This window comes from Manis javanica, chromosome 16, assembly GCF_040802235.1.
Source record: "Manis javanica isolate MJ-LG chromosome 16, MJ_LKY, whole genome shotgun sequence".
NCBI lineage: Eukaryota > Metazoa > Chordata > Mammalia > Pholidota > Manidae > Manis > Manis javanica.
The window spans coordinates 59,202,617-59,216,062 of NC_133171.1; positions in this window are offsets into that span (position 1 = coordinate 59,202,617).

Below are 13,446 nucleotides of genomic sequence, written 5' to 3' on the forward strand. Positions count from 1 at the left end.
CTGCAAAACTTCCTGGGAGACAGTATTCAGGATTCGCCTGAACCCTCACCCCCACAGGAGGGCGATTGGGCATCATGGTTCCACTGAGGGGAGGTCAGAGTCCCCACTTTGGGGGACATGATGGGGACCAGAGGCCACATGTAGCATTAGCAATTCATTAGTGCCCTGTTAATGTACAATGTGTCCTGGCACTGGTGGACACAGGAGCTGAGTGTTCTCTGATTCACGGCAACCCTGAGCGTTTTCCTGGGACCCCTGCTGTGATAGATGGCTATGGGGCTAAGGCAATTAGAGTGCAGAAAGCCCAAATCTCATTGGGGATGGGGCATTTACCCCCAAAGGAGTATACCATGTACATTTCTCCCATCCCTGAATATATTTTGGGGGTAGATATCCTGCAGGGCCTGTGGTTACAGACCACTCCAGGTGAGTTCAGACTGAGGGTACATGCTAAGCACCCATCTGTAGCTCTGCCTGTACCTGGGGCAGGTGACAAATACTAAGCAGTATAAATTGCCTGGGGGGGGGGGCACAAGGAAATTGGAGAAACTCTACAGAAGTTGGAAAGGGTGGGCATCATAAAGCCCACTCATAGTCCTTTTAATTCCCCAGTGCGGCCAGTGAGAAAGCCAGATGGCTCCTGGCATATGACTGTAGACTACATGGAATTGAATAAAGTCACACCCCCTTTGCATGCTGCTGTTCCCTCTATAGCAGACATTCTGGTCATCCTTAGCCATGAACTGGGAACGTTATGTAGTAGACCTTGCTAATGCTTTCTTCTCTATTGACATAGCACAGGAAAGCCAGGAACAGTTTGCCTTCACGTGGGAAGGCCGGCAGAGGACATTCACTGTCCTTCCACAGTGATATCCCACAGTCCCACCATCTGTCATGGACTTGTAGTCCAGGACTTGGCCACATGGAGGAAACTGCAAACAGTATGGTTGTATCACTACATTGATGATACTATGCTCAAATGTGATTCTCTTTCAGATTTAGAAGAGGCAGTTCCTAGACTGTTGCAACATTTATAGGAAAAAAGATGGGCTGTGAACAGCACCAAGGTTCAGGGACCCGGTTTGTTTGTGAAATTCTTGGGGGTTGTCTGGTCGGGTAAAACTAAAGTTGTTCCTGAAGCAGTTATAGACAAAGTCCAGGCTTTCCCCACCCCTATCACTCAGGGAATATTACAAGAGTTTTGGGGTCTTTTTGGCTACTGGAGAGTGTTTATTCTGCACTTGGCACAAATTCTGAAGCCCTTATACCGGTTGGTACGAAAGGGCATCAGGTGGGACTGGGATGAGACATGTGCAGCTGCTTTTACTGCTGCCAAGAGGGCAGACAAGGCCATAAAGGCCTTGAATGTAATGGACTCATCAAGGCCCTGTGAACTAGATGTTCATATAACCAAAGATGGTTATGGATGGGGTCTTTGGCAGCGGCTTGAACAGGCACACCAACCTATTGGATTCTGGTCATAGCTGTGGAAAGGAGCAGAGGTCAGGTACACCTTGACAGAGAAGCAACTGGCTGCTATGTACCATGCCTTGCTGGCTATGGAGCCAATTGCTGGAACAGCTCCAACCAAGGTAATAACCACCTATCCCACCGCGTGGTGGGAGCAAGACTGAACCCAAAGGCCATAGAGTGGTGTGGCACAGACACCTACACTGGCCAAATGGGGCACATATTTACAGCAGCGCAGCGCCCTCTCTTCTAGCCCCTTAAGTGGAAAACTCCAATGCTTTTTGGGGCCAGTGACCTTTACCAGTGGAAAGCAGGAAGAACTTGCTTTTCAGCCCTTGGTAGCCGAGACTCCTTATCAGGAGGGAAAAGCTCCTATACCTGAAGATACTTGGTACACAGATGGCTCCAGTCATAGGCAGACCCCGAAGTGGAAGGATGTGGCTTTCCAACCTAAGACAGACAATATGGATGGAGGATGGAGAGGGGAGGAGCAGTCAATGGGCTGAGTTGCAGGCAGTATGGCTCGTGATCACCCAGGAGCCTTCCTACATAGTTGTCTGCATTGACGGCTGGGCCGTCTATTGGGGCTTGACCCTGTGGCTACCGACATGGTATCATGCCAACTGGATGGTTGGTCACCGGCCCCTTTGAGGCCAAGAGTTGTGTTAAGGACCTATGGGACTCTGGTCAGACTAAGACTGTTACTGTATATCATGTGACTGGCCATTTGCCTTGGCATCCCCAGGAAATGATGAAGCAGACACACTGGCCCAGGTGAATTCTTGAAGGAAAGCCTGCCTCTGATGTGGCCCAGTGGCTGCACCAGTGCTTGTTGCACACAGGGCAAAAAATAATGTGGGCTGTAGCCCATTGGTGGGGCTTGCCATTGACCTTTGAAGAAGTCAGCAAAGCCCAGAAGGAGTGTAAGAGGGACTTACACTGAGTCCCACAGCAACATGGGACAATAGTAAGGGGGCCAATACCCCTTGTCAGGTGGCAAATAGACTATATTGGGCCTCTGCCCATAACAGAAGGATATCGGTATGCCATGACTTGTGTGGACATGGCGACTGGACTGTTGGTTGCTTTTCCTGCACATTGTGCAGATCAACAAAAGATCAAGAGGGGTCTGGAGTGTCTCTGTAGCCTATGGCCAGCCACAGGTGACTGAGAGCGATCAAGGCACCCACTTTACTGGACCTGCATTACAAGAACTGGTGCAACAATTAGGAATGAAGTGGGAATTTCATGTACCACATAATCCTACCAGGCCAGGCATGATAGAGAGGTACACCAGTTTGTTGAAATCTGGCCTGAAGTCAGACACCAGTAGTCTACGGGGTTGGTCAGTTCACCTATGGACGGTGCTGTGGCGTTTGAATGAGGAGCCACGTAAAGGAGCTTTGAGCCCTGTGGATATACTCACACACCTTGCTTCCTCTTCTATACAGTTGTCCATCCAAACCAAAGAGGAGCTATTGAAGCCAGGATATGGCCAGCAGAGCAACATCCTGCTGCCAGCCCCTACTGCATTAAGCCCTGGAGACACTGTTGAATGGACCTGGCCCTGGACATTTTGACACGTGGACCAGCGATGGCTGGGCCTTCTGGTACCTTGGGGAAAAGGCCTGGAAGCTGGCCTCCTATATATTCTTGGAGTATCAGCTGAATGGCCCCCAAAGGTCATGGTTATGTACCCAAAATGTCCAGGAGGTAAGAGCATCTTGCAGGGAAGTTTTGTTTTATCTTTATGGCCAGTGCATGTACCTCCCATTAGCCCTATATATTGACCCATCTGTAACACCCCCCAGAGATGGGGGTGAAAGTCTGGTATACTAGACCAGGATGAAATCCCATTCCTGCCACTGTTTTATCACAAGACCACTCTCATGTATGTGATGGACAAGATTTGCCTATGCTGGTGTCATTAAAACATGTATCTTACCATCCTTAAGGTTATTTTCTCCTACAGTCCATGTGGCCTGAATGCACCCCTTGGCTGCAGCTGCCGCATGATGATTGCTCTGAACCCTCAGCTACTGCCCGCCTATGGAATGGACGAGCTATGGACTTAATCTGCATAAGACTTTCAAACTCGCTGAATCCTCCGGCTTGAGGATTGTCATGATTTTATGCTATTGCTATTGTTGTCATTAGTCTGGTCACAGTGCTACAGTTTTTTCACCCAGGAACCACTGTGGAAGAAGGGGAACAAGTAGATTGTAAGGTGAGATTTCTGGAGGGTTGGCCTGTGGGTAAAATTGTAACATTTCCAGAATATCTCGCCTGGCTTTGGTGCATTTGCATATCCTCATGGGTGGAGAGAGGTTCATCTCCATATCAATGGGTAATTACCTGGGCAATCGAGGGAGGGCGTGTCTGAACCTGAGCGGTTAAGGTGAGGGGCTGGCTGGCTGGCTGGCTGGCTTGCTTACTGCTTCAGGAGCAGAGGAGAGAGATATCCCTGGACTGCATCTTGTAAGCAATAAACGGGCTTTAAACTTTATTTCTCCCTTTGACTAATTTCGGTTTTTAGAGGTATTTTGCCCTGGGATTTCCTCTCCCTGGACCTACAGAAAGGTCTGAAGACCTATATAGGGCTGAAGGGGAGATGGGATCCTGGGCAAGAGTGGGCAATAGCTGCAAGGGTGCACGGGGGATACAGGAAGGAATCCACTGAGAACTTGGAGATAAGGGAAGTAAGAACTCTGAGACAGTACAAAATCTAGATCTGAGCAGAGATATGCACCTTAAAGCAGTGGTTTTCATCAAGAGGTGCTTCCACCAGTATCATCACATAGAAATGTATTAGAAATGCACACTATTGGACCCCAGCCCAGACTACGGAATCAAACTCTGGGGGCAGGGCCTAACAATAGCCTTTTAACAAGTGCCTCAGATGGTTCTATTTTTGCGAGCCACTGCCCTAAAGCAATAGAGTGGCTCCCAAACCTGCAAGGTTTCCCAAACCCTGGCTGAAGGTGTCAGCACAGTTTATGCTTGGGTCAGTAGGTGGTGGCACTGGTCAGCCTTGGAGGCAGAAAAAAGAAGGAGTCACTGAAGCCATACTTTATAGTGTCCAGCCAAGCAGTCAGGAAGAGAATGCAGGGCTGGCTCAAGAAAGGAACTGCTAGAAAAGACTGGCACCATGTTGTTGAGGGTGCTTGTTGCGGTTCCATGCTCTCCCACGGAGCGTGCCTAGAGCAGAGGCACTGGCTAAAAAGTTTGTATGTTTGTGGCCTGGATGTCTTCTTTGCCCCTCCATTTTCCCTTTCCCACTCTACTCTCTGCCCCAGGATTCTAACCTGTACAGATCTGGGGCACTTCTGGCTTCTAACTGGTTTTGACTGATGGAGAGTCTGGCAGGAAAACAGCAGAAGGGAGGACATTAAGCTGAAGTCACTCATTCCCCTGGCCACCTTATCACAAAGCCACCTGAGGCTGGTGGAAACCTTCACCTAATAAGCAATGCTCTCTTCAGGTGACCTGCTGTACGGGACTCTGCTTCGGATTGCATAACTGAGGGAATAGATTTCTGGTGGTCTGTGAACTCGGAAAGCACAATTTACCAACCAAAAAAAGTACATCCTTTTTGCACATCCGACATTACATATGTTGCTTTGTCAAAGATCATTTCACAAATTAAAGTTCTTAGTGAAGCCAAGCAACATCATTTGTACTATGTCTTTATTAAAATCTAACTTCAACATGCCTGTGTTTTAAATGTATTTTATTTGATGTGGGAATAAAAAAGTACAGAATTTATCCTATCACAACTTTTCATTAATATTTTGATAACAAACCCAATATAATTGGTTTACTTTGTTATATATGTAAAATTTTATGCTTTACTAGAATACCAAAGAGGTCTGTGGCATAGAATGAGTGAGAATTCTTGCTGTAATCCCTCCCCTCGTCCCTTTGGACCTGGGGTGGCACTAGCGCTTCTGGTGGTCCTGTACCACACTCACACCTTTGTAAATAAACTGTCTTCTCAAATTAACCTAATTTGAGAGTGTGATTTCCTGTTGGGTCCCTGACTGATGCGGTGTGCGTATATGTGTGTGTAGGGAGTGCGGAGCTGGGGAGAAATGGATCTCTGTAACTCTGTTTCTTAATGTAGGTGAACAAAAGGGTGTCCTAAGTCTGACCAGACTCTGGGGCTCAGTTAAAGAGAAGCTTTCCCTGAAGCAAGGCAGGAAAACAAGTTAGGATTCTGAGCCTATGCAGTGCAGCTATAGAGAATCACAAGGATTCACCAACATCGTGGTTGCCCGCGACTTTCTTTTCTCAAAGGCATTTTGTAGGGCCTTGATGGCAACACGGCAGCAGTTTATTTCTAAATTTCCCCCCTTGTGTCTTGGAAACCATACAGAGCAATAAAGAGATTGGAAACACATGCATACATGTGCCACATTTTCAGTGAAGATAGGAGACACAGATACTACACATTTCAGATTATGTGTGACTAATTCTAAAATGAGTTGGCAGTTCCCAGCAGTACTTCAGGGAAGAGCAGGGAGTAGGGAGGGTCACAGTGACAGCCTGGAAAAAAGCAAATAATACTTTCCTAGGAGGAGAAACCTCAATCTGAGAGGGCAAAGCTGAAGGCAGGGCTTAGTGAACAGAATCAAGTACTGGTAAAGATGGAGAGAGAATGTTTTAAAGTCCCCAAAGAGACTTAGAGGTGGTGGATCTCAGAAAATGCCAGCAAAATTCGAATATTAAAGTGCATCCATCACCTTAGGCTCACTTGGGAGACGGCAGCCTGTGAGGCCTCCTGGGAAATTAAGAAGCCAAAGGCTGGGGGTAAATGCTTCACTGGGAGGTTCTAAGAGGCAGAGGAGGAGGTAGTGACTGCACAGAGGAGCCAGATTTTAAGGAAACAGTCCATGTTATGGCAAAAGAGGACAAGTCCTTGTATTTGTAACCCTGGAAAGCCATCCTGGGCCCTCTCCCCACACAAGACAAGGTCCTTCTAATAGTTGAGAAAAATATGAGTAACAGAAATGAGCAAAACTTCTATTCAATTAACTATGGGAAAAAGATTTAAAAAGAGCAGCACAATTTACCAGCCAATGACAACATGCCAGAAATATATTTTGCCAAAAGCAGATGGAAACTGTAGCCCAAAATTCCACCACAAATTGAAAAGCAACAAAGCTTAAGGTTGCCTTTTAGCAGTGAAGGAGAGCCACACATCAGTACAAGTACTCAGAAAAGAGATGATGCGTTAACAGGCTATGAATGGTGACAGGAGGAAAGACAGAATAAAACAGTCATTTCAAAAATGAAACTTAAACTTCATGAGAGAGTAGAGACATATAACATATATTCCTCATTTTTAAAACTGTAACTGTTTTGAAATATGTGGGTTTTTTTTCTGTTTTTAAAATCTGAGTAGTTATTATGAAGAGCTCTTGTGAAATGCTTTTATTGTATTGATTGAGGTGGTCATGTGGATTTTCCCCTCCTTAATCTCCTAATGCAGTGAATTGTAAGAATAGGAATTAGGAATTACCTGACTAGTGAATTGCTTTTCTAGGATAAAGATTGCTTGGTTGTTTTATATTACTTAGCCAATTCTGGTTTAGGTTTGCTAATACTTTTATTAAATTAATTTTTCCTTGCTTCTATGTTCATGAGTGAAATTGTTTTATCATTTTCCTTTCTCATATTGTCCTTGCCCTTGTCCTTGATCTTTCTGATTTCTTTTATATCAAGGTTACATTAATCTCAGGAAGTGCATTGAGAAACTTTTCCTGTTTTCTGATTGCTAGGATGATTTTTGTATGATTGCCACGATCTCTGTTTTGGTTTCACAGCTATCTGGGCTTGGTGATTTTTTGGTGGTTAAATTTAACAGCTGATTCAATTTATTTAATGATTGTAGGTATATCAGGCTTTTCTTGAGTTAGTTTTGGTCATATGTTTTTCTAGAAAATTATTCATCTTATCAAAATTTGCAATCTAAATATTGACTATATCTGACATTGATTCTCTTTAAATTACCTACTTGTGTGTGTGTATGCCTTTTCTCTCTTTTGCTGCTTAATAAGTTTGGTCAGAGATTTTTAATATTAGCACTTTCTGCTCTGTATAAATACATATCTATATCTGTTTTTGTTTTCTGTTTCATTAGTTTCTACAAGTATCTTTATTATTTCCCTCTTTAATTTCTTGGGATTACTCTGTGCTTTTTTCCTAATTTCTTTAAATATTTGTTCATCTCATTGGTTTTCAAACTTTCTTTCCTAACATGCACATTTACTTTCTTCCATGAGTTGAGCTAGCTACATCTCAGTTTAGAGAGGCAGTGTTTTTACTGTCACTCAGTTAAAATATTTTAAATCCTATTATAACATTTTCTTTTTTTCTTTTTTGAGGAACATTATGTTCACCAAGTCACCCCCACCGACCCCATTTCAGTCACTGTCCATCTGTGTAGTAAGATGCTGTAGAATCACTACTTGTCTTCTCTGTTGCACAGCCCTCTCTATGCCCCCCACCCACATTATACATGCTAATCGTAAGGCCCCCTTTCTTCTTCCCTGCCCTTATCCCTCCCATTCTCCCCAGTCTCTTTCCCTTTGGTAACTGTTAGTCCATTCTCGGGTTCTATGATTCTGCTGCTGTTTTGTTCCTTCAGTTTTCCTTTGTTCTTATACTCCACAGATGAGTGAAGTCATTTGGTACTTGTCTTTCTCCACCTGGCTTATTTCCCTGAGCATAATACCCTCTAGATCCATCCATGTTGTTGCAAATGGTAGGATTTGTTTTCTTTTTATGGCTGAATAATATTCCATTGTGTATATATACCACATCTTCTTTATCCATTAATATTTTCTTTTAACATTTGAATTACTTAGAAATAGTTTATTTTAAAGTTTAAAAATACATTAGAACTTGGTGAGGGGGGCAGCCTGATAAACATAGTGTTCTTCATGTAATTGTAGATTAATGATAGCCAAAAAAAAAAAATACATTAGAAATGCATTTAAATTTTTCCAAGTATACAATAAATATTCTTTGTTAGTCCTCCTAAATTATCATGGGTTTTAGTTAGCAACTGTGTTTATTATTATTCTGATTTTTTTTCTAAATGTCTGTGTGTACCTGAAAAGAATGTGTACCTCCTGTTTTTTCTAAGATCCTACATATTTCCATGAGCTCAAGCTTGTTAATTGTCGTTTCATTCTTCTGTTTGCCTGTTTGATTTATCAGTTTCTGAGGGATGTCAGTTAAAGTTTTCCTCTAATATTGTGGATTAATTTTTTTGATAAAAGGATCCTTGCACAGAGAGGCTGAGGGAAAATGGGAGTAGTCCCAGTCAGCCAGGCTGAGTCAGGGAAGGCTTTTCAGTGGAAGGAAGATCTGGCCCCCAGAGGGAAGAGGGCAGTGCCGCACAAGCCTTGGTTCATTCTCTCACTCAGTGAGATGGGGTGGGGGAAAGAGGTGTGCTGATGGGGAGAGTAGGGGTTAAAAACTTGGAGGAAGACAGGGAGGCAGAGGAGATGTGGAAAGCGATCAGGGAAGAGAAAGAAAGGAATAATGAGAGATAGGGTATCTGTCACATGGAAGGTGCTCACTTTGTTGAATGAATGAATTAGTGAATAAGCAGATAGATGTCTGTGTGTGGAGAGAGAGAGTGATGTGTGGAAATATGTAGGGTGTGAGTAGAGATTGGGAAGAAATAAGTGATACGAATAAAGATGGTGAGATAGAGTTGCTGACAGACATGTGGGAGATATAGCAGAGAGGTGAGGAAAGAGTTAAGAGAAGATGGAGATAGGGCATCTGGCATGTGGAAGGCACTTAGTGAAAGCATTGTTGAATAGATGGATGAACCTTGATGCAGAGGGAGGCCTGGAATGAATAATGAGAAGAAATCACACTATCCATTGAAGAAGTTACCTAGCAGTGAGAATTAAGAATTGGGAAAAATACCTAAGATATTTCAGAGGTATAATGGACAAAACTGGGAGATTGTTTGGATGGGGGAATAGAGGCAGAAGGCAGAATAGGATAAATTCCAAGTTTTTAAAAAAAGTGACTGGGTAGATTGTTTCCATTCTTTGAGACAGGAAATATAGGAGGCTGACCTGGTTTGGGTGGACAGTGATGATTTTGAAAAGCTCATAGAACATTCTGGAAGAGATGTCTAGAGGACAGTTAGGTATACTGGACTCAGACCTCAAGAAAGAGGCCTGAGGTGAAAGTGTAGACTAAGATGGAGATATAGATTGGGGACCTGACAGAGAATAAACAGTAGTTAAGGCTGGGGCTGTGACAGGATTGCCTAAGTAAGCCCATGGGAGATGTTTAATGTTTGTTGAGTGAAAGTGAGAGAAACAACTAAAAGTCCTCCAACAGGAGAATTGTGTGAAAGCACATGTGTATGGTACAGAAGTCTGGAGGGACTCAGGCCTGATTGCTTTTCTGTCCCTGTGAAAGATGAGGTAGGAGTGCAAAGTGGAACAGCTGCCGCAGTGACAAGATCCAAGGTGTAGGTCATGTAGAGTCAAGGTGGTGGGTGGAGTGGACAAGGTGAAGCAATTATGAAATCATTGTATTGGAAAGGCATTTACAAAACATGTACAACAATGTTCATAGAAGATTTATTCATGACAGTAAAAAGGAAGGAAGGGAAGGGGGAGGAGGGAGGGAAGAAGGAAGGGAAGAAAAGAAAGAAAGAAACAACCCAATTGCACATCATCAGGTGAGTGGATAAACACGCTGGTATGTCCATATAAAAGAATACCACTCAGCAGTGAAAAGTAACCAGCTACTGATGCAAGCAACAACATAGATGGACCTCATAGACATTACACAAAATGAAGGAAGCCAGGTACATGAGTTCATATCATATGATTCCATCTATATGAAGTTCAAGAACAGGTTAAACTCACCTACAGGGGTATAAATCAGTGGTTGCTTCTGGGAGGGGGAAGGGATTGACCAAAAAGGTTCATGATAAAAAATTCATATGGAACCACCAAAGACCCCAAATAGCCATAGCAATCCTGAGAAGGAAGAATAAAGTGGGGGGGATCTCACTACCCAACTTCAAGCTCTATAACCCAAACATATGGTCAATTAATACATGATAAAGGAGCCATGGACATACAATGGGTACATGACAGCCTCTTCAACAGTTGGTGTTGGCAAAACTGAACAACTGCATGTAAGAGAATGAAACTGGATCACTGTCTAACCCCATACACAAAAGTAAATTTGAAATGGATCAAAGACCTGAATGTAAGTCATGAAGCCATAAAACTTAGAAAAAAAACATAGGCAAAAATCTCTTGGACATAAACATGAGTGACTTCTGCATGAACATATCTTCCCAGGCAAGGGAAACAAAAGCAAAAATGAACAAGTGGGACTATATCAGGCTGAAAAGCTTCTGTACAACAAAGGACACCATCAGTAGAACAAAAAGGCATCCTACAGTATGGGAGAATATATTCATAAGTGACAGATCTGATAAAGGGTTGACATCCAAAATATATAAAGAGCTCACACACCTCAAACAAAAAGCAAATAATCCAATAAAAAAATGGGCAGAGGAGCCGAACAGACAGTTCTCCAAAAGAGAAATTCAGATGGCTAACAGACACATGAAAAGATGCTTCACATCGCTAGTTATGAGAGAAATGCAAATTAAAACCACAATGAGTTATCACCTCACACCAGTAAGGATTGCCACCATCCAAAAGACAACAACAAATGTTGGCAAGCTTGTGGAGAAAGGGGAACCCTTCTATACTGCTGGTGGGAATGTAAATTAGTTCAACCATTGTGGAAAGCGGTATGGAGGTTCCTCAAAAAGCTAAAAATAGAAATCCATTTGACCCAGGAATTCCACTTCTAGGAATTTACCCTAGGAATACAGCAGCCCTACGTTTATGGCAGCACTATTTACAATAGCCAAGAAATGGAAGCAACCTAGGTGTCCATCAGTAGATGAATGGATAAAGAAGATGTGGTACATATACACAACAGAATATTATTCAACCATAAGAAGAAAACAAATCCTACCTTTTGCAACAACATGGATGGAGCTAGAGGGTATTATGCTAAGTGAAATGAGCCAGGCGGAGAAAGACAAGGACCAAATGATTTCACTCATATTTAGAGTATAAGAACAAAGAAAAAACTGAAGGAACAGAACAGCAGCAGAATCACAGAACCCAAGAAAGGACTAACAGTTACCAAAGGGAAAGGGACTGGGAAGGATGGGTGGGAAGGGAGGGATAAAGGAGGGGAAAGAAAGGGGGCATTACGATTAGCATGTATAATGTGGGGGGAGGCATGGGGAGGGCTGTGCAACACAGAGAAGACAAGTAGTGATTCTACAACATCTTACTATGCTGATGGACAGTGGCTGTAATGGAAGGGGGGAACCTAGCAAGCATAATGTTTCTTATGTAATTGTAGATTAATGACACCAAAAAAAAAAAGGTTCATGAGTAAAGTTTCTGGGGTAATGGAAAAATGATCTATAACTCAATTGCAGTGTCATTTACATGGGGACATATATTTGTAAGAGATCACAAACTGGGCAGAGTAGCTGAACAGACAGTTCTCCAAAAATGAAATTCAGATGGCCAACAGACACATGAAAGATGCTTAAGATCTGTGCATTTTACTGTGTGTAATTATATTTCCGTGTTTTAAAATGTCATTTGCATTGATATTAAGTTTTCCAGAGAGATGGCAGAGGTTGAAATGGAAAAGAATCTGGAAAGTCAGGTGCCAGCTCTTGGTGAATTCAAGGGAGGTTGGACAATGACAGCAAGAAGGAGAGACTGAAGGTGGTGGAGTTCGATACTAAGAGACTCAGAGGAGAAGGTGTAGTCAGATGTTGAAAGTATAACCTGGGACTGCCAATTAGTTGAAGAATATTTATAAGGACTTGGCCAGAGGAGAAGTCACCCACATCTTACCCTTGCCAACACTTAGAGGAGAAAACACCAGGTGAAATGGGTCACCTGTGCTGGGAATGCAGAGTCCCTTCTGTGTTTTCCCCTCTTTTAAGGTTCTGAGCTCTGAGTTGTAGTTTATTGGTCCTGACCACCCTCAAGCCATCCCACAACTGGGTGTTAAAGAAGTTAGACCCCAATGTATGTACATCCACTTCACACTTTTCTATTTGTTGCCTTTCCTCTCAAGTTCTTGGTAAAAGTAGTTTCTTTTGAAAAATTCCATCCTTGTGTCCACTGAGCTGATGAGCACAGCAGTTCCCATATACCCAGCTAAAGTTCCTGAGAGAGTCTCAGAGATATTGGAAGGGGTTCTTGGGTCCATATATATGCCAGTAGTTATTCTAGGTGGACTTAAAAAAAAAAAACACCTAAGTACTGTCTTTGGAATCCAGAACACTATTAGGTATTGGAAATCTTAGGTGGAGAGAGCCAGACACCCTTAAGTTCAGATAGAGCTATAAAATCAGTCATCTGAGCCAAGGACTTGAGGGGATTTAGGGGCTAACATACACTAAGTATCCAGTCCAGTGGGGTCTGAGAGTTGACAGATGCTGTTTCTAGTTTACAAATATATGAGTGGTGGAAATAAGGACTCCAGCTTAGGCTGAACTGACTTCTAAGCTGCATTGTCCTGGGACATGGAGTAGTGTCATGTGATTGTATACTGTGAAAGGATGGAGTTTTATCCTCAGACCAGTTGCCAATTCCAGCACCTTCAGCCTCACTTCACTGGTGGTAACCTCTCCTCTTTCCCCAAACTGTGGGCTTCTCTTCACACTGACTCTCTGGGGTACAGGTGGGCTGTTGATGGTACTAGGCAAGGTGGGACTGGGCAGAAGCTGAATAAAGACCCTGTTGAAAAAGCCATCCTGTGGTGTGCTCTGTGACCACCAGGGGGAAGACCTTGCCTTGCCATGGCACCTAAGTCCCACACCCTCTGGTTACTGGGCACCAAGGTGGCAGCCACTCCACTGATGGGCAACGG